This window comes from Nycticebus coucang, chromosome 9 (genome assembly GCF_027406575.1).
Source record: "Nycticebus coucang isolate mNycCou1 chromosome 9, mNycCou1.pri, whole genome shotgun sequence".
NCBI classification, from domain to species: Eukaryota; Metazoa; Chordata; class Mammalia; order Primates; family Lorisidae; genus Nycticebus; species Nycticebus coucang.
Window position 1 is genome coordinate 80,041,286 of NC_069788.1, and position 21,931 is coordinate 80,063,216.

General features: G+C 39.5%; 1 long non-coding RNA gene across 1 annotated transcript in view; it reads left to right on the forward strand.

Moving 5' to 3' along the window:
- The first annotated feature begins 1,300 nt into the window (after window positions 1–1,300).
- Window positions 1,301–21,931, forward strand: part of LOC128593327 (uncharacterized) — a 28,978-nt gene continuing 8,347 nt past the window's right edge. Inside the window, exon 1 of the long non-coding RNA XR_008382326.1 lies at window positions 1,301–1,476. This is a non-coding gene — a long non-coding RNA (uncharacterized LOC128593327). The remainder of the gene's footprint in view (window positions 1,477–21,931) is intronic.

Genomic DNA, 21,931 nt, shown 5'->3' on the forward strand with positions numbered 1-21,931 from the left:
TTTATAAGAAAACTCCTATAACATGAGGCTAATGATAAAGATACGTCCTCACTTTTATTAGACATTGCTGGATTTCTCACTGAAGTAGTTGTATACATCCTCACTAGCAGTATCAGGCCCCTTTTTTCTCCCCCTTCATAGCAACTGTTAATTTCAATTTCTTTGTAATCCTTCTAATTACTCCAGATAGGTGTGGGCTTATTTTTTAAGATCTATAACACTTGGTAATCAACTTTAAATAAAGAGAGCAGCCTCTGAGTTGGCACTTTCAGCAGACATCAATATCTATCCAGAAATTAATGACATTGCTTTGTTTTCCTTGTTTTTATATTTTTCAATTTACATAGAGCTAAACTGACTAATTTTTGGCCTAAGGATTTGTGAGTGTTAAGATACGTATACAGTAGTCCCTCCCTTATTCATAGGGGATACACTCCAAGACCCTGAGTGGATGTTGACACCACAGATAGTAACAAACCCTATATATACTATGGTTTTTCCTATATGTACATACTTGTGATAAAGTTTGTTTTATAAATTAGGCACAGTGACAGGGTAACAATAACTGATAATAAAATAGAACAATAATAACAGTAGGCCAGCATTATTACTCTCATGCTTTGGGAACTTTATTAAATAAAATAGGCCAGATGTAGTAGCTCATACCTATAATCCCAGAATTTTGAGAGGCTAAGATGGGAGGATTGCTTGCTCCCAGGAGTTCAAGACCAATGTGGGGAACTTAGTGAGATTCCATCTTCACAAAACATTAAAAAGTTAGCTAGGGGTGGCGCCTATGGCTCAGTGGGTGGGGTATTGGGCCCATATACCAAGGGTGGTGGATTCAAACCCGGCCCTGGCCAAACTGCAACAAAAAAATAGCTGGGCATTGTGGCGGACGCCTATAGTCCCAGCTACTCAGGAGGCTGAGGCAAGAGAATCGCCTAAGCCCAAGAGCTGGAGGTTGCTGTGAGCTGTGATGCTACAGCACTCTATGGAGGGCAACAAAGTGAGACTCTGTCTCTAAAATAAAATATTAGCTGGGAGTGGTGGTGCATACCTATAGTCCCAGCTACTGGGGAGGCTGAAGCAGGAAGATCATCGGAGCTCAGGAGTTAGAAGATTCACTGTGCTATGATCACACCACTGCCTTCCAGCTTGGGTCACAGAGGGAGATCCTGTCTCAAAAAAAGGGAAGTGGAATAGAAAGGACTAGTGGCCTTCCCCACCCCATCCTCCTGCTATATATTAAGTGTGTGATTTCATTGGGAAAGATGTAGGTAAAGGGTGGGTGATGGTTTCAAGCTTAAAAGACAAGAAGGGTATGGCTTGCTTATTGCTTTATATACCTGTTAAAGTTTAACAAAAATGTTCTTTCTTCTTTCTACCAAGCCAAACTGGCAAGACACAGTTAAAAATGGGATAATCTTAGCATGTTGGTCTGATCACCTAATCAGGATCTGTCAAAAGCAAAATGTAAGTCTTTTATTTTCCACCTTTCTTAATGTATTTTTTTTTTCAGCATTGAAGGCAAAAAAATTTATTTATTTTATTTTATTTTTTTTTTTTTTTTGAGACAGAGTTTCATTTTGTCGTCCTTGGTTGAGTGCCATGGCATCACAGCTCACAGCAACCTCCAGCTCTTGGGCTTAGGTGATTCTCTTGCCTCAGCCTCCCAAGTAGCTGGGACTACAGGCGCCGGCCACAACACCTGGCTATTTTTTGTTGCAGTTTGGCCAGGGCCGGGTTTGAACCTGCCACCCTAGGTATATGGGGCCAGTGCCCTACCCACTGAGCCACAGTCGCCGCCCCAAAGAAATTTAATATAAAAATTTTAAGGCATCTTTATAGCTAAAGGTCCATATATGTATATTAAATTTCTCTTAGATTTTAAAATAAAGAGTTTGACATTGTGTATTTCATTACTGTGCCCTAACCAATGGTTTCATAATCTTCATGTTTTTACAAAATGCTTTATAAGGCAGGTGTGATGGCTTACACCTGTAATCCCAGAGCTTTGAGCACTGGAGGTGGGAGGATCCCTTGAGGCCAGAAGTTCAAAACCAGACTAGGCAACATAGCAAAACTCTGTCTCTATAAAAAAATAGAAAAATTAGGTGGGCTTGGGAGTGCACCTATAGTCTCCTAGCTACTTGGCAAGCTGGGATGAGAGGATCGCTCGAACCCAGGAATTGAAGGTTACAGTGACATATGATTGTGCCATTCCACTCTAGCCTCGGTGACAGAGTAAGACCCATGTCTACCGAAGGATTAACAAAAGCTATATAAGCTAATACTGAAGTAACCAAGAAAAAAAAGTGCAGAATGGAAAGAAAATTTTAATGCAGCATATAACTCCCTCATCTAGGACTTTATAGATTTATAAAGACAATGAGTTAAACAAGTTCTAATTTGAAGGACTACCAAAGATAGAAGTCATTGGAAATAGGCCTTATAGGGTTGGAAGCAGTTACTCACACCTGTAATCCTAGCACTTTAGGAGGACAAGGTGGGTGGATTACTTGAGCTCAGGAGTTCCAGACCAGCCTGAGCAAGAGTGAGACACCTGTCTCTACTTAAAAAAAAATTAAAAAATTAGTCAGACATTGTGGTGAGCTCCTGTAGTCCCAGCTACTCAGGAGGCTGAGGCAGAAGGATTGCTTAAGCCCAATAGTTTGAGTTTACTGTGAACTATGATGCCATGGCACTCTATTCAGGGTGACAGAGTAAGACTCTGTCTCAAACAAAAAAGGAAATAGGCTTTATAATGTAGGACATGAATCTAATTGGAAGTATAGATTTTGAATTGGCTATTTGACAGCATTTAAAATTTTATTAGAGAAAATATTCTAAGCTACATTAAATTTTGAGAGTAGGGATTCAATAGCCATTAATATTAGTTGTATTTTCTATCTCCTCTGTTCAAATAATACCATGCAAGATTAATTTTACTTATAATACACGGTATATTACTGTGCATCTGTGCCATTTTCATAGTCTTATTTTCTTCATAACTTAAAAAAGCAAAGACAAACTAAATCCCCCTTTCAGAAATTTTCAGTAAAAGGCCCATGGATGGCATTTCAATGGGTTTGTTAACTCATATGCAAAGTTTTGGGTATGATATGCATTTTTCTGGGGAGGAAAGGACATTGGATCCTCAAAGGGATCTTTGAAAAAAATAGATTAAGGGATCTTTGAAAAAAATAGATTAAGAATCATGGGCGGCACCTGTGGCTCAGTGAGTAGGGCGCTGGCCCCATATGCCGAGGGTGGCGGGTTCAAACCCAGCCCTGGCCAAACTGCAACAAAAAAATAGCCAGGTGTTGTGGCGGGCGCCTGTAGTCCCAGCTACTTGGGAGGCTGAAGCAAGAGAATCACTTAAGCCCAGGAGCTGGAGGTTGCTGTGAGCTGTGTGATGCCACGGCACTCTACCAAGGGCCATAAAGTGAGACTCTGTCTCTACAAAAAAAAAAAAAAGAATCATTCAGGCCTGTCATAGTGGCTCACCCCTGTAATCTTGTAATCCTAGCACTCTGGGAGGCCAAGGCAAGAGGATCACTTGAAGTCAGGAATCTGAGATCAGCCTGAGCAAGAGCAAGACTCCATCTCTACTAAAAATACAAAAAATATCTGGGCATAGTGATGTGGGGGCCTGTAGTCCCAGCTACTCGAGGAGTAGAAATGGGAGGATTGCCTGAGTCCAGGAGTTTGAGGCTGCAGTGAGCTATGATGCTGCCACTACACTCTAGCCTAGGCAACAGATTCTGTCTCAAAAAAAAAAAAAAATCCCTGTCAAATGTGATAGGCCTTAGAAAGCTAACAGTGTTAAACGTTCATATGAAATCTTTTAAATTGTGAGTAAAGCATAGAATTATTAGGCTTTGATTAGAATTTTCCAAAATATGTTTTACAGTATTAAAATAGTTGCTACCAGGTTTCCAGTGCCAGCTCAGTGTGAGAGATGCTGTTTATTCTCTATATTCCTCCTGTATATTCTGTCTTAGTATATATAAGGTGCTAAGTGCTCATAAAGACACGTTTAGTTTTGATCTATAAAAATCTTTTTTTTTTCTATAATACTCTCCACGAAGCACAGGAAATCCAAGTAGCCTTAGTAATGTTAAATTTAGCAACATCATAAGACTCCTCTCAGTCTAATCTGATTGATTTTTTTTGGCTGGGGCTGGGTTTGAACCCACGACCTCCAACATATGGGGCTGGCACCCTACCCCTTTGAGCCACAGATGCCACCCAGTCTAATCTGATTTTTAGAAAAAGATCATCTTAATTTTACTGCCATCAGGCTGCTGTTTTGTGAGTTTTGATGAAAAGCACAATAATGGGAAGAGTATTGGCATTTCTGATACCTTTACTGTCCTTGGAAAGACCTTTTAAAGTACTTTTTGATTTTTGTTTTATTTTCCCTTGAACACTTTGAGTACTCAAATGGATCTTTCAAGTACCTTTCAAAAGTTATCTATTCCATTTTTGAACATGCTCTTTTTTATGCTGAAAATCCGACTCCCTTTAATTTGTAAAGCTTTGTTTTCCTGAACTCTCCTAACTAAATCTGCTTCCATGTGAGTTTATTAGACGTTCAGTCATCCTATCTCCTTTACTTTCTGAGTCCATGTTCCACCTGCATAGTGGCTTCTATCGTTTTTTCAGATGGTTTGATTTTGGGGGTCTCTTTTCATCTCTGTTGCCTTCCTGGATATAATCCAGTTGGTCACAATGCTCGTGTTAAATTATCGTACTCTGACCTGAATGTTAAGCGTAGTGAGCATTTGTTGAGCCTTTATGCCAAGCATAGTAGTAAAATGCTTTTCATTCAGCGTTCACAATAACCCAAGAGAAAGATTTGTCTCCATTTTACAGATGGCATTCCACAGTTCAAAGAGGGCTGTGAAACTAACACGCAGAGCCAGAAATAGCATCCAGGCTTACTGGTTCTTCACTCCTGGGTTATGCTCTGATGTGCCACTCAGGCTCTCAGGCCTATCTCTTTTTTTTTGAGATTTTTAGCAGGGGCTGGGTTTGAACCCACCACCTCCGGCATATGGGGCCATCGCCCTACCCCTTTGAGCCACAGGCACCACCCCCTTTTTTTCTTTTTCAGTCCTGTCTCATTCCAGCTACTATTACAGTTTAAAGGTGTTATTACAGTTTAAGTTGTATTAGTATCTTCTGCTGTTGTATTACCTATTGGAGTCTTTGGAGTCAGTGTTTAATTTTAATATCATCTTATTTTTCATAGATCTAGAAGAAAAGATTAGAATATGGAAAGTTAATAGATTTTTTTTTTTTTTTTGTAGAGACAGAATCTCACTTTACCACCCCAAGTAGAGTGCCATGACATCACATGGCTCACAGCAGCCTCCAGCTTTTGGGCTTACGTGATTCTCTTGTCTCAGCCTCCGGAGCAGCTGGGACTACAGGTGCCCGCCACAACGCCTGGCTATTTTTTTTTTGGTTGCAGTTTGGCTGAGGCTGGGTTTGAACCTGCCACCCTTGGTATATGGGGCCAGCGCCCTACTCACTGAGCCACAGGAGCCACCTGGAAAGTTAATAGATTTTTAAACAGTAGCATTGCCTAAAATAAATTTGTAGTTTAATTGCAAGACCTACTTATAGTAATTTTTAAAGGTTAAAATTGGCTAAAACTTTAAACTTTAAAAACTAATATAAAAGTAACATTTATATGGCTGGGCATGGTGGCTCTTGCCTGTAATTCCAATACTTTCAGAGGCTGAGTGGGAGGATTACTTGAGGCCAGGAGTTTGAAACCAGCTGGGGCAACATGATGAGACCCCATGTCTACAAAAAATTTAAAAAGAAAAATAGTGGCACATACCTGTAGCCCCAGTTATTCAAGAAGCTGAGGTGGGAGTATTGCTTGAGCCCAGGAGTTTGAGGTTGTAGTTAGCTGTGACTGAACCACTGCATTTCAGCCTGGGTGACACAGCAAGACTGTCTCTCTAAAAAAAAAAATAAAAGTAGCAAATGTTTATAGTGTTATAATTTCAGAAAACATAGAAAAGTATACAGAAAAACAAATTCACCCATTATTTCTTCTCCTAGAGATGATTAAATATTTGGGGGTGTTTTTTCCAATTTTTCTTTCCTGTACCTATGGGTGGGAACCCTGTAAGTGGGATGATGAAATGTCTCTTTGTGTGTATGTCTGTGTGTTGTCTTCCTAAACTTTACCCTAAGCAGTTCTTACCTCGTTAAAACCCTTGTAAACATTTTTATATAACTGTGTAATATTCCTTTTATAATTGTCTCAGCGTATTTAACCATTGCTGCATTGAAAATTTAAGTTGTTTCTAATTTGTTGCCCTTATACAGTAAAAGAAGACTATAGTGGAAAACTGGGTCACCAAGATTTGTCTTTTTCGTTTTTAGTATTTCCTTATGTTATATTCCTAGGAATGGAGTTGTGCGTTGAAGGGGACACACTTCTGCAGATATAAACAGTGTGGTCCCTTGATATGAGTCGGGTTCCTTCTTCCCATTTGTGGAGCTTTGGGAATCTACTCCTTCACCAGTAGTCTAATCCTAGCCAGGCTCTGAATGTAGTTATAATTTCAGTGCAAGCAAGTATACGGTTTTTTTCTCTTTGCCATCTATTATTTTTCCCTCAATTTTCCTTCTTTCCAAGATACAGGCAAAAAAGAAGTTTTTCTACTTGCCTTTCTTCTTTATTTTGAAAAATTGTGGAAGTCTTGACTGCCAACATTTATTCTGACTTTAAATAGAAATAGGAGAGTTAGGATATATATATAGTGTCCAAAACTTATATATAAGGATGTCTGTAGATCCCTGGATTCTCCTGCGTTGGTTTCTGTCTTGCAGTGTTCAGAGTTCTGTGTGTTAGGGTTACCTAAAGCTTATAAAAATTATTTTGTGGTAGTAATAATAAATGCCATCATAGGAAATTCAAGTAATATATAATACAGATAGGGTGAAAGCCTTCCTATTTTTATTATTTTACAGTACATATCTTTTTTTCTGATATCTTAATGCATATTAATTAACAAGTAAATGTTTATCACAAAATATGAGCTGTTCATCAATTTGGTCTTAAAAATACATTTGGGATTTTGTTCCTTCTCAATATTTCTACAATTGTCTAATTTTTTACTGTGACAGGTATCTTTGTATCATAATTTAATCATCTTTCAAAAAAAAAAAACTGGGTTATAGCTTTCATATGAAAGCCATAAATTAGTTTCATAGTAGGGCTGAGTACATTGGATACTTTTTCTTCCATTCTTGAGATACCTTACTAAGAAGAATATGTTCCAGCTCCATCCCTGTAAACATGAAAGAGGTAAAGTCAAAACAAAATTATCTACCTGTATTTATCTTGCAGGGTTTTTTAAAACTGTTAGATAAGTGGGGTACCTGCAGCTAACATTAATCAATTATACATTTTGTAATAGCTAAGAGAGAGAATAATTCAAATGTTCCTAGTATAAAGAAAACATAAATGGATATCCCAAACTACCCTGCTTGGATTATATGAATGTATCCAGTTATCATATGGATCCCCAAAATATGTACATCTAATATGTATCATAAAAATAAAATAAATCAATAAATCAATAAAAAGCTGTAGTGAACATCTTATTTATTTCCTCAGGATAAATTCTTAGAAACAGCATTACTAGGTTAAGGGACAAATACGTCATTTCTCATTTCCTTTTTTCTTTTCTTTTTTAAATAGGCTTTATTTTGTAGAGCAGTAGGCATTCAACTATATTTTTAGACCAGAAAGTACAGAGAGTTCCCATATACCTTCTGCCACTAGGCATCTATACTCTCTACACTGGTGGAGTCCATCAGAACATATTTGACACAATCTACAAACCTACATTGACACATCATTGTCATTCAAGGTTCAAAGTTTGCATTAGGGTTCATTATTGTGTTATATGTTCTATGGGTTTTGACAATTACATAATGCTAACTGCAACCTCAAGCTCCTGGACTCAAGCAATCCTCCTGTTTCAGCTTTCTGAATAGCTGGGACTACAGGTGAATGCCACCACACCTACCTAATTTTTCTAAATTTTTGTAGAAATGGGGTCTTGCTCTTGCTCAGGCTGTCCTGAACTCCTGGCCTCAAGTAATCCTCCCACCTCAGCCTCTCAAAGTGCTGGGATTATAGGCGTGAGCCACTGCACTAGCCTGCTTATTCTTTTAGGTGAATCTCAGTGGTATCAAGTTCCCTCCCAAACTATCTTGCTTGGGTTACATTGACTTTGCATTTATTTAGTGAGAATGGGTTTTCTTTAATGTTTTATATTGAGCAGCTGTGTCCTTGGTAGTATAACAGAAGAGAGAGATTTAGGAGGCTTATACTCTCATAGAGACAGAGGGAGAAAATGAGCATGTGAACACATAATTTATATGTACTTTTTCTAGTCCAGTGCTTCCTTTTTAGGGAAATATTGAGGTCTAGAGACATTGAGGTCTAGACCACAGCTAGTTAGTAGCCAAATTTGGTCCAGATCTCTGATCGCCAGACTGTATTTACTAAAGCTGTCTTCATTTATGTGCTTCTTCATTTAATAAGCTATAATTAAATTCTTAAAACATTACTAATATTACACTAGTTGCTTTGGGCTATGTCTAAGTAAAGCTCATTTATTGGGAGATACAACCTATGTGATATGCCTAGAAAACTTGCTTTAGGAGACACTCATCATGCTGAGGAAATGTAAATAATCTCCAGTAGCATAGATGAGAACAATAGAGTTTAAATAGTGTTATATTAAATAAATGATCATGGAAAAGTACTTGATGAAACTGAGTTGAGATTTCAGGAACAAGGAGCACACGAAGTAAAAACCACCTGTCTTCACGTGATGGGATCTGGAGGGTCTCAGACTGAGACCAATGCTCACTCATTGGATAAGAGGACAGTTAACGCTTACCTTATTTTAGCATCAGGCATTTCCTATACATCATTCAGTGTTCTGATGTTCCCCTTGAGACTCACCAGATGGTGCTAGCTTTTCCTGGGTAGAAATAAGGAAACTGTTGGAGACAGGTGACATTTGAGTAAAATGTTGAAACATGAGTGGGCGCTTCCTGGTCTGACCAGGAGCGTGAGTGCATCTAAGAGAAGACATGATCACATTTGCAAAGGCATAAAGATGTGGAGAGGAAATCCAGTGCTTAATTAGAGATTTGCCTGGCAGTGACAAGTGCTATCCTTGGGGAAGCGAGCAGCTATGAAACTGGAAATTCAGGCTGATTTCTTAAAGGGACAAAAATCTCCTGAAGGATTTTTTAGCTAGAAGTGATATGATTTATATTACAGAGCCCTGCAGTTTAGAGAAGAGTAGGGACTAGAGGTAGTAAGCATTGATGCCATTCCAGGTGAGAGAAGTCGCCACCCTAACCAGGCCAGTGCTGTTAAAAGGAGGCCTAATGGAGATTCAGGAAGTGAAGTCAGCAATGTCAGGAGCATCAAGTTGTCCAGAGGAGGTGCACAGGTTGTGGGGCAGGTGGGTGAGCTGGGTGGCCTTTGACACACCTTTGGATACAGGTGCATCTGCCCCATTCCATCCTTCATTCCACACATTTCTACTGAACATACGCCTACTGGCTCTCTCTGTGATTGTGATGCTGTGCAGCTGGCCTTCTGCATGGACTCCACACCCCACCCTGGGCATCCTCCATACCCTGCTCCATCCCATCTGATCTACACCCCAGACACCCACCATATTCAGCTCCCTTCCCCTAACCCTCAAAGGCTCAGGACACCACCCCTGGTCTTCGTGTGGGACCTAGTACTGCACAGTTGTACTTTCCACACACAGCCCCCCATCCCTGCATTTATATGTAGGCCCCCCGAGATTTAAACTTCACTGGTGTAGTGAAGCACTCAAAGATTAGCAAAAATAAAATGGATATAGTAGTAACAAGAAATCTCAGGTTTTTAAAAATTATGTCTTCTTTTTTTTTTTTTTGTAGAGACAGAGTCTCACTTTACTGCCCTCGGTAGAGTGCCGTGGCCTCACACAGCTCACAGCAACCTCCAGCTCTTGGGCTTATGCGATTCTCTTGCCTCAGCCTCCCAAGTAGCTGGGACTACAGGCACCCGCCACAACACCCGGCTATTTTTTGTTGCAGTTTGGCCGAGGCTGGGTTTGAACCTGCCACCCTTGGTATATGGGGCTGGTGCCCTACTCACTGAGCCACAGGCGCCGCCCAAAAAATGATGTCTTCTTTGAAATGTATGTAGAGTTAGGCCAGATCTTAGGACCAGTCTGGTTCCTTTTATTGACTTAGGAAAGACAAAAAGTTTACCAAAGCAAGTGTGGTCGAATGTAATGCAAAACTATAGTCTGAGAGTCTTAGGAAAAAGGGTCAGTGAGACAGGGTCTCACTTTTTTTTTGAGACAGGGTCTCACTTTGTCATCCTTGGTAGAGTGCAGTGGTGTCACAGTTCACAGCAACCTCAAACTCTGGGACTCAAGTAGCTAGTACTCCAAGGATGATTTCTTGAGAAATTTTTTTTTATTTTTTTCAGGTAGGGCTTGAAAGAGGTGAAGTGGGGCTAAAGGGGAAGTCTTCCTTGCTTTGATAGTTTCCTGAACAGCGAATGTCCAGATAGACTGCTGTTGCCTTGGGTAGAATATAGTAAGGTAACTTTTGGCCACTGGATATCTGTGAGAAACAGATGGTCTTGGTTTGTTTATGTGTTATGTATTTTTTAAGCTGTATATAGTAAATGCTTGTGCAGTTGTTTAAGTGTTTGCATTTTTTTTATAGTATAAAGATGAGGAATTCCAGGTACGGTATAAGAAGCATAGGTGTCAATGTTAGAATAGACAAAGACAGATCATTAGCTGTGCCAGAGACAATCAAGATGGTCAATTTTTTTTTAATCTGGAAGTTAACCATAAAGAAAAAAGTTAACACAAATAGCATGCTAGACGTACAGACTTTAAAATTGTGTACAAAAGCAGGGTCACATGGGGGATTTTAAAATAAATTTTACCTTTCTTGGAATGGGAACCCTCCTTGTACCCACAGCACACACAAAAGTCATTTCTACTTTGACATTTGACCTCTGCACATTTTCAGGAGTATATTGTATATGAAATTATTATTTAATGTTAATATGTTAATGTTAATATTAACAGTATGTAATGTTGATATTACTTTCCAATTCACTGTAAATTAAAGCCAAAAGAACCTGACAGTTACAAGGTCTTTCATAGGCTGGCCCCACTTCTGCCCTCTTGAACTCATCCAAAACATCTTCCTTGGAGGCTTCTGTCTTCTGTTTGTCTAGAATCCCTTTCTCCTGGATGTCCACGTGACTCACTTCCTCAATTCCTTCTGGTTATTGCTTAAGTGTCAGTGTGTCAAAGAAGTCTAATCTGACCACACAAACTACCCGTTTCACCTCACTTTATTTCTTTCATTCCGCTTATCACCCCCTGATGCAGTATTATTTGTTTTATGTTTCTCTCCACTATCGTCTAAAGCTGAGTGGAGAAACTTGACATGTTTGTTCAATTCCTTGTTAGCTCTCTCTTGGTATGTGGTGGGTGTATGATAAGTACTTGTTGAATGAATGAGAAAATGGTGGGAGTGTGAAGATTCCTTTGTATAGAGATTTGAACATACAGGCTTTTCAGTGATTTGCTGTGCAGTGTGGGTCATTTTCTTCCTTGTCACTTACCTGTGGTGAGCATTTATTTACTCAGTAAATATTTGAGTGAGTGCTATGTACCAAGTACCGGCAGGCCCTGGAGGGATACATGAGAATCTGACAAGCCGGTGCCCAAGTGTAGCTTACAGAAACTGCCCCGGCAGATTATCAGTTCGTGGAGAGTTATGAAGGAGAAGTGTATTTAAAATTCTTACCTGTCAGTTCTGTGACTGGAATGTGAGCAGCAGCAGGAACAGGATCAGTCTGGACTGGCCTGGTTTTCAGCTTTTCTTAAGTATATGGCAATAGAAGAGGTTAGAACTTGGCATTAAAATGACTTTTTTTGAGTGTGTAAAAATTATTTTTATCATTTTCATTCTCTTTTAAGTGCTTTAGAGTTAGCTAAGATAGACAAAACTTATTGGAATAAACAGCTGAATGAGCTGAATTTATAACCTGTATTGGAAACTTCCATTAAATATTAAGAATTACAGTACTTTACCCTTTAATTGTATTAGTGTTTTAGCTTCACCATTTTAAACCCCAAAAATTCTCATTTTGTTCGGTTACAATTTATTTTTCCTTTCTGTTGACAGAGGACATTTGTTTCCAGTTTTTGACTGTCATAAACAGTACTACTAGACATATTCTTTGACCTATTTCTTGATCCCCACCTGGAACATAGGTGCCCAGCTCTGAGAGGTCATTGACAAATTATTTTCCAAAGTGGTCAGACTGGTTTACACTGCTACCAGCAAAATGCAAAGTTTATTTGCTCCACAATGTCTCCAGTAATTGCTCTTGTTGGACTTCTGTATTTTAGACCAGTCTAGTGATCAAAACATTGTTTCACATACCAAGGAATTTTGCTGATTTTGTTAGGTGTGTTAATAACATTGTGGTTATGTAAAAAAACATGCCCACATTTTTAAAGAGGTGCTTCTATTTGCTCTGATTTTAAATGCAAATGGAGTCTTCCTGCATATAGTAGTTTTTCAACTTTAATTTTCCTGTGATTAAAAATTAAACTGAGTTTTGACCCTGAAGGAATTAAATGAACTAACTGGGATTTACTTAAAAATGCTTCAGCAAATGTAAGACAAATTTTTTTTTTTTTTTAGAGACAGAGTCTCACTTTGTCGTCCTCGGTAGAGTGCCGTGGCATCGCAATTCTCTTGCTTCAGCTTCCCAAGTAGCTGGGACTATAGGTGCCCGCCACAATGCCCAGCTATTTTTTTGTTGCAATTTGGCCAGGGCTGGATTCAAACCTGCCATCCTCGGTATATAGGGCCGGCACCCTACTTACTGAGCCACAGGTGCCGCCAGTAAGACAAATTTTGAGATCAATTGGCCAGGTTGGAATATGGAAGCAGATTATCTTCGATGTTTAATTTACTGTTCTGTGGTTATGTAAAAGAATATACCTACTCTTGGAAAACCTATTTGAGAGAATAGACGCATAATGTATGAAACTCTCAAATGGTTTAGAAACAATTACATATAATCTTCCTGTTATTGTTATTATTTTGAGACAGAGCCTTACTCTGTCACCCTGGGTAGAGTGCTATGGCGTCATAACTCACAGCAACCTCAAACTCTTGGGCTTGAACAATCCTCTTGCCTCAGCCTCCTGAGTAGCTGGGACTACAGGCGTGCGCCACTACACCTGTCTAGTTTTTCTACTTTTAGTAGCGATGGGGTCTCATTCTTGCTCAGGCTGGTCTTGAACTCCTGAGCTCAGGCAATCCTTCCTCGACCTCCTAGACTTCTAGGATTATGGGCAAAACCACCTTGCCTGGTCTTGTTTTTATTATTAAAAATAGCTTATAGTTTCTTCACCCCAGTATGTGGGCATAACTACTAGTAAAGTTTGCTTTCAAGTCTTTTCAAGTCTTTTCTGTATGCTTCTGTGCATTCTGATTTTAAGTGCAAATGGTATCATCCTTTATGTAATAGTTTTTCAACTTTAATTTTCCTATGATTAAAAAATTAAGCTGAGTTTTGACCCTGAATAATATCCCATCTTGTAGCTTAATTTAGTTACCCATATCCCATTCTTGAACGTTTAGATTTTTTTCTATTTTTCCCTGCTATTAATAAAACATGAATAAGCAGGAATTTATAATGTCCCTTCCCAGTAGAAAAGAAAAACCTCCTTGATTCTGCAGATCGGTTTCCCAGTTAAGTGCATTCATAGTTCATTTTCCCTGTCACTTATGACTGTTAGAATTAATTATTTGTATAATTATTTCTCCAGCCAAACTTGTGAATTTCATAGGGGTAGATATTGTCTATTTTAATCATGGCTATACAAGCATCAGCAGGCACACAGTAGTCCTGAAAGATATGTTGAATCCGTGGAGAAGAAGTCAACGTAAACCATATTGGCTTATTTAAAAAATTTTACTTGGATATACTAATTTCCATAATCAGAACACTATGTACCCCATGAATATGTATAATCTTTGTCAATTAAAAAATAAAATAACTTCACTGCAACCTACTTTGAAAGCTCTTAGAGAGCCTATTTATATAACAGAGTTTATTGATGATTCTTTACTGGATGAAGAACCCCCTGCCCCCTACCCAAGAATCAAGTATTGCAAATGGTCACACCTAACAATGGGAGCATCTGCCACTTCCCACACGCATCATACCTCCTCCCAATCCTCTCACTTTGTCACTGTGCAGGTTAGCTTCCATTTTTTAAACTCAAATTTTTTGTTTTAGAGGCAGAGTCTCTCTATGTTGCCCAGTCTGGATGGTGTGGTCATAGCTCACTATAACCTTGAACTTCTGGCTTCAAGTGATCCTCCCACCTCAGCACCACCCCCCACCCCACCCCCACACACAATCTTCCATTTTTAAAGCTAAAGAACCCAGGTCCCTCATAGGGGAAGAGACTTGTCTGAAGCTTGTTACAACAGAACCTTCCTATAATGCAACCTCCTTCTGTTTTCCCTCAGCCATTTGAATCTCATTTAGGACCCCTCTTCTCATAAGCAGTCCTTGTATCCAAATGGATTGTACTGAGGGAAGAACCATTGTACACATAGATTGAGAGGGGTTAAAGGTTTGGGTTACACACTATAAGGAATCACTAGGATTTGCAGACTCTAAAATCTTTCTTCTGATCACCCTCAGCAGGGGTGGGCTGGAAATCAGTAATTTTAAAAGAGCCTCTTTAGTCACTGAAAGGACTTTTACATGAGTGAAATTTTTTAGTTTAAATACTTCATTTTGTGTAGTAGTAACATAAAAAGTACATTTCTTGTTTCTGTGATTCTGATATTTTCTAATCATTTTCTGGCCAAAACTAAAATTTTGTGCTTGCCAAATGTTTTTTATCAAATTTAAGTGGGAGGATGTTATTAAACCTATGCCCTTTACTCATTAATATTGTGCTGTAATTCACTGGTTCTCAAAATCAGCCCATCATAATCACATGGGAGTGTTACCAAAGCAAACCATAAAAAAGCTATAGAGTCTGTTCAGTTATTTTCTTTAGCTAGGTGTGGTCTTTGTCAAAATTCACCAAGCTGTACCCTTTTCTCTAGGCACAGTAGATTTTAGACAGGGTGGGGCCCAAGAGCTAGCTTTTTTCTTTTTTCGAGACAGAGTCTCACTATGTCACCCTTAGTAGAGTGCTGTAGCATCAGAGCTCACAGCAACCTCAGACTCCTGGGCTTAAGCGATTCTCTTTGCCTTGGCCTCCCAAGTAGCTGAGACTACAGGCACCCGCCACAACGCCTGGCTATTTTTTTTTTTTTTGGTTGTAGTTGTCATTGTTGTTTGGCAGGCCCGGGCTGGATTCTAACCCCCCAGCTCCAGTGTATGTGCTGGCGCCCTGGCCGCTTGAGCCACAGGCACTTAGCCAAGAGCTAACATTTTTAAGTAGTTTCTCAGATGATTCTGTTTAGTCAGAATTGGGAACTCTGCTAAATTGGAGCCCGCTGTAATGAAGTTGAAGGCCTGGGTTCAACTTCTTGCTGAGCCCATTCTTGGGTTATAAACTGTACCCTTTTCTCTAGGTGAATCTTGCAAATGTTTATGAAGAAATTAATTTTAATAATTTTTTACATGTATACATTTTGACTCCCCTACTACTTAGTGAAATATTAGAATAGTATCTCATTCTTATTTTATTAAGAAAGTGGGTTCCACCAGCAAGTTCTTACTAAAAACCTAGAAATTTGGCTCATGGTCTAGGGCTCTTTCTACTGTAGCCTGCTATGGGGTGATAGTGAATGAACAGTGTCAGTATTTTTAAATTTCTCCTCTCTGTTAATATCAGGGATTGTTATCTTTAGTCAGGGGAGATGCAGATCGTGTTTTCAGCCTGGTTCCTTCCTTCAGCTCACAGCATACAAAGCTAAACATCAATGGGAGCAAGATTACTTTGAGTACACAGTTGTTTGCTGAGGGGCCAATCAAGTAAAGTGGACTAGATGTGGAACAGATGCAAGGGTATAGTGTGTCACTATGCTGATTTTATTCTTTATATTTGCTTTGGGCATTTTAAAATAGAAGGATGGATATTGTTTTGATTGGTAACAACTGTCATTCTAGTGATTATCAGTTTTAAAGTTACAGGAGATTCCGCATATGACTTTCTGGATGGATACACAAATGTGCGAGGACTGAGGTGAGGGCAGAGTAATGTTCTCCCCTTTTCACTGGAAACTTTTTTTAATGCAGCATACAAAAAAGTTGAAATTTGACATTTAAAGATTCAAAAAATTACTCAAATGTTAGCCCTGGAAAAGACTTAAGATCATAATAATCTAGTTTTATAGGAGATAAGGAAACTGCGGTATAGAGAGAGAGGGTAGAAATTGCCCAAAGCCGTGCAAATTAATACTGAGCAGAGGGACTGTGTAGGGTCAGTGTAGGTAGAAGTAGATGCCAGAAGTTGAATTGAAATGTGGATAGGATATTCATATTTCTTGTTTTCACCAGGGCACATTATCTATAAGACTGGGTGGGATTTTATAGTACTTACTGGTGGTGGTGAGGGGCAAGGAAGAGTGAGATTTTTACAAAACTACTTGAAGAAATAGCATCTTCATAAAGAAAATGCATTTTATACTCTGGCAAAGTCTCCGTGGCTTATGTTGTTGCCCTTACGTATGTATGTTTGTTATGTTTGTTGGTAGAGACGAGTCTCATTGTGTTGCCCAGGCTGGTGTGGAACTCTTGGCCTCAAGCAATCCTTCTCACTTGGTCTCCCAGAGTGCTGGAATTACAGCCAAGAGCCACCACACCCGACCTGTGTTGTTTCCTCCTGTGCCCTCCTTCCCTTCTAAAGATATTCAGAGGGGACCTCAGATGTTAGCTGTAGTAATGTTCGTGCCCACCAGGTGGCAAGATTGCTTTACTTAAATTATGTAAGCTCATTTGATTCTGAGCGAATTACAGTGATAACTCATTTCTTATTTTAATAATAAAAAAAGATCCCATGATATTTATCATATTCTTAAAGAAAATTTTGGCATACTCATTTTGACTAATGAGAGCGAAGTTGATTTCATGATTCTTTTGCAGTACCTAATACCACTGCAAATGTTTTGATAGTAAATTTTTTTTAAGCTGTATGAAGGCTATAAACTTTGTCCTCAGCCCACCTTATGGTGTCTGTCAGCCTATTGCTCTGCATAGAATATGCAAGATCACAAGATGCTCTGAATGTCTGCAGTTTCCAGCAGGGGGGCAAGATTACTGTGGTGATTCTCGTCTGCATTCTTCCTCCTTTTTATAGTTGAATTTGAGACTTGCACTAAGAGAATTTAGTTTATTGGATTAAAACATGAAATAGAAAAAATTGAAGCTTAGCACAAGGCATCCATACCCTCAGTTTCAGTCACTTCCTTCATCAACTATGGGTCTCGTTTCTTAACTCCATTCAAGCTAGATACAGTATATTGATCAGTTCCCTGTACCTAAGAGGCTGTTCTTGTCTGGAGAGCCTATCTCCCTCAATCCCCTCTTCTCAAGAGACAAGATTGTGCATAGAGGTTTAAGGCCATGGGTTATGGGATCAGACATTGTGTGTGTACAATTCCTTTTTCTTTTTTTTTTTTCATTAAATCATAGCTGTGTACATTAATGCAATCATGGGGTACAATGTGCTGGTTTTATATATCATTTGAAATGTTTTCATCAAACAATTTCTTTTTCTGATATTGGCCAGCTTTGTGACCTTAGCCAAATTACTTCTCCGAGCCTCAGTTTTTTCATTTATGAGTGGGAATGCTAATGTAATTATCAAGGAAGAATACAAAGATAATTCTCATTAAGAGCTTAGAGCAATGGCTTATACATAGTAAATTCTCAAGTGTTAGCTATTCTTACTTGATCTACATAGCTGTTAAATCTTTAGAAAGCTTTTCCTGATTCATCGTCACTGTTGTTGCTGTTCGCTGACTACGCTGCATTCTCATGCTGTCCTGCACCTATGACATCATTTCATGTATGTGTGTTCCGTCGCCTGCTCTTTCTCAAGTTACAGCAGGAAATCAGTTTCTTTTACCTTTTATATTTTTGATCTATTTAATATAATACTTTGGGGCGGCGCCTGTGGCTCAGTGAGTAGGGCGCCGGCCCCATATGCTGAGGGTGGCGGGTTCAAACCCAGCCCCGGCCAAACCACAACCAAAAAAAATAGCCGGGCGTTGTGGCGGGCGCCTATAGTCCCAGCTGCTCCGGAGGCTGAGGCAGGAGAATCGCGTAGGCCCAAAAGTTAGAGGTTGCTGTGAGCCGTGTGACGCCACCGCACTCTACCTGAGGGTGGTACAGTGAGACTCTGTCTCAAAAATATGTGTATATATAATACTTTGTACCATATTATGTGTAATTCAATAAATGTTTGACTAGGCTTTAGGAATTTTATAACTTTTCTCGATGAATTAGAATCTTACATTCTGCCTTTAAGTGATGTTACCAAGAAACCCCTAACTTTTTCACCTTTGCTTTCCATAATGGAGAGTTCTTGTCCCTTCAAAAGTATGATCTGTGTTCTTCTTAGACAGAGTAAGAGGGATGTATGTCTTTATCCAGCATAATTTAAGAGTAGATGATTCTTCTCTCGGTTGTTTCAATAGGCATTTTCAAGTTTTAAAGAACATTGCATTATGCAATCATAGATTTTTTTTTTTTTCCTGATACACAGTCTTCCTCTGTTGCCTGGGCTAGAATGCAGTGGCCGTCATCCTAGCTCACTGCAACCTCAAATTCCTGGGCTCAAGTGATCTTTTACCTCAGATTCCTGAGTAGCTACAGAGACCTGCCAACATGCCCAGCTAACTTTTAGATTTTTTTTTTTTTTTTTTTTTTGGTAGAGATGAGGTCTCCTTGTGGAGGCTGATGTTAAACTCCTGGCCTCAGGCATTCCTCCTGCTTCCACCTCTCAAAGTACTAGGATTACAGGTGTGAGCCACCCAACCCAGCCTGGAATTGTTTTTAAAACAGAGTATAGTTAACCCAATAACTGATTATTTCACTGGCAACCAACAGATTAGAATGTCAGCTAAGCTGTTCAAGCCTGGCCAACTCTCACACCCACATCACTCCCTGGTACTATCTCCTATGCGTTGGGTGGTGGTTACAAATGCCCAGGTCCATGGAAATGTTTTGACACCATGGAGTTTGCTAATCATTCTGATCACAGTTCGCCTAATGAGTCTTTGCCCTTAGTGGCTTCTTGCTTCCAGATTGGGATTAACTCTGGTTAACCTTTAAGCTTTTAAGGGCAGAATCACGATTATTGCTGCCAGAGATAGAAAGTATTGGAAAAGTCACCAAAGATCCTTGTTTTCTTTGTTTTACAGCAGTTTGTCTCAAATAGATTGTATTTCTCTTGTTCTTCTTCCCATTTCATCTTTTATCCATTCACCTTAAGTGTCTGGTTAACTTTTGTTTTTTATGAAGATAGCTAGCAACAGATTCTGTTAGGTTCAAAGCTTATTTTTGCTCCACCAAAGGAAACTACATAGGAGGTTTGGGAAAATGTACTTTTCATTTTCATCCCTGTCTTATCAGCCGCTGTTGGTGTACACTGTGAAGAAGTAGGTGTCACGACAATGCCCTGGTATGTCTGATGAATTAATTGCTCTACACCTAACAAACATGATACTGAGAACATTTTCTAGTGCTCAGCCACCCTCACTGAAAATCTTCACCTAAAGACCCCTACTTGGCCTGGCTCAAGCAAACACCCTGATGCCCTGTGAGTGAGAACATTCACAGATTCATAAAAGCACAGCTTACTCCATTACCCTGTAGCTCCCTCACCCCGCTACTACTCCTGTACCCTTAATACCAGACCCCAAAACTACCACTGGGACTTCTTTCTGGATAGCCCTTCCCTGTGTGGGAGCTTCATGCCAGTAAATGCTGCCGTGTGAGTAACCTTAGTCTCCCCACAACTCTTTCCGATTGACCCAAGGACCCTATCTGTAGGGTGGGTGATAGGAAGGGATTGGTATTGCGGATTCTCAAAACTATGGTAGCATCCATGTCCCTTTGACTATTAAAGAAAACAAAAGCTGAGGATTATATGGAGTAGGAAAGCAGCAGCAAACAAGGTCTGTCAAAAGCATTGGCTGTATTCTGAGTTCACTGTAGCCCGGAACACTCTGGGAGGAGAAGAGCAAGAATACTGACTGTTGCATAGTTTTGGCTTTGCTGGTGCGAACTAGTTCATGGCAAGGTCAAGGATGTTGCTGAAGGTAACAGGGTCATTAAATATGTGCTTACTGTGTGCTGTGCTACATGGGCTCAGTTTATTAAGAGACAGACTGACATTCGACCTGGGTCTTCCCTACCCCATACCTAACTTTTGCTGCCTTTTACCTAAAATGTTGAACTTGTTTATGTTATAGCACCCCCAGCATTCATTCAGTAAATGTTTTTCTAATCTTTGGACACTGGGAATGGAAAAAGAATGAAAAAATTGTGCATTTGCTAGTGGGTATCAGATAGTAAATTTTTTTTTGCAGGTTTGAAGGCTCCCCATATATTAATTTACTTCTTCTCAACTTGCACCTGGAAGACATGCCAAGTGACTACATGTAATTAGTGATGATAGAGTTCTTTCTTTCCTTTAAATCTGAGTCCTCAAGGTGGTCTCCAAGGAAATCTAAAAGTTGTGTGACTTTAAAGGTCACCTTAGGAAGAATACCATTTTGTGTATAATATGGCAAATGTCATATCCAACCTTATCTAGGATAGTCTGCCCTACATTTCCTACAATCAGCTAATTCGTAAGTTAAAAAACAAAAGAACAGATGAAAGTGGAGTAGTATCCAAAGAATGTTTGTGTTTCCCTTGTAATTTTTAGTTAACTCTGGTTGTAGACACTGGGGACAGGCTTAATGGGCCCTGTTACTGATGTAGCAAGAGGGACTCCTGAGCAATAGCATCTGCCTGAGGAGCCCTGCCAGGACCTGCCCCTGTGACAGCCACTGCAAGGCCTCCTGCCTTATTGTAATGGACCTATGGCCACGCAGACATTGCTACTCAGCTAGGGCGAATAACAGTGTGCTGGTGGAGTTGAGATTTGACAGAAAACATTAAAGAGACATTTATTGGTTGTTCACCAAATATCTATTAAAGACCCTTGAAAGCCAGTATTAGGCTGAGTGTACGAGCACACCTGTTTGACCCTCTGTTTATAGCAGATTGTTTTCTCTTTTTCTCCTTACATATTTTGAGCCCTGACTCTGTGATGCACTTCATTACCAAGTTCTTATCATCTGACCTGTTCTTATCATCTGGTCTGTCCCCCAGGTCTGGCGTGCTACCTTTTGCATCCAGGTTACCCCCATGATGACCCCTCCACATTGCCTGTGTCACCCCACCTTATATTTGTATTTTTTAGACCCTGAGAGCACTTTTGTCTTACTCTATTGTGAAGAAAAAAAGCAAGGCACACACTTTGGAAGAATTCTCTTATGCCCCTTTAAAACCAACTTGTGTCCTGTTGACCAGCATGACAAACTACGGTCATGTAGTTAGTCATTGCTGACTTACAGGCGAATTGGAATTTTAGTGTATTCTGCGTGAAGTAACCAGTAGTTTGTAAATATTTTACATATTGAAACAGAAAGTTAGTACCTTAGTATTAAAATTAATGTTGAGTTGCAGTATAGGTAGTTGCTGTTGGAATTAGGTCGACTTTTTTGTTTATCAATGGAATATTTTTTCACCAAATAATAAAATACACGTGTGCAATAGAGTGTTTGAATTATT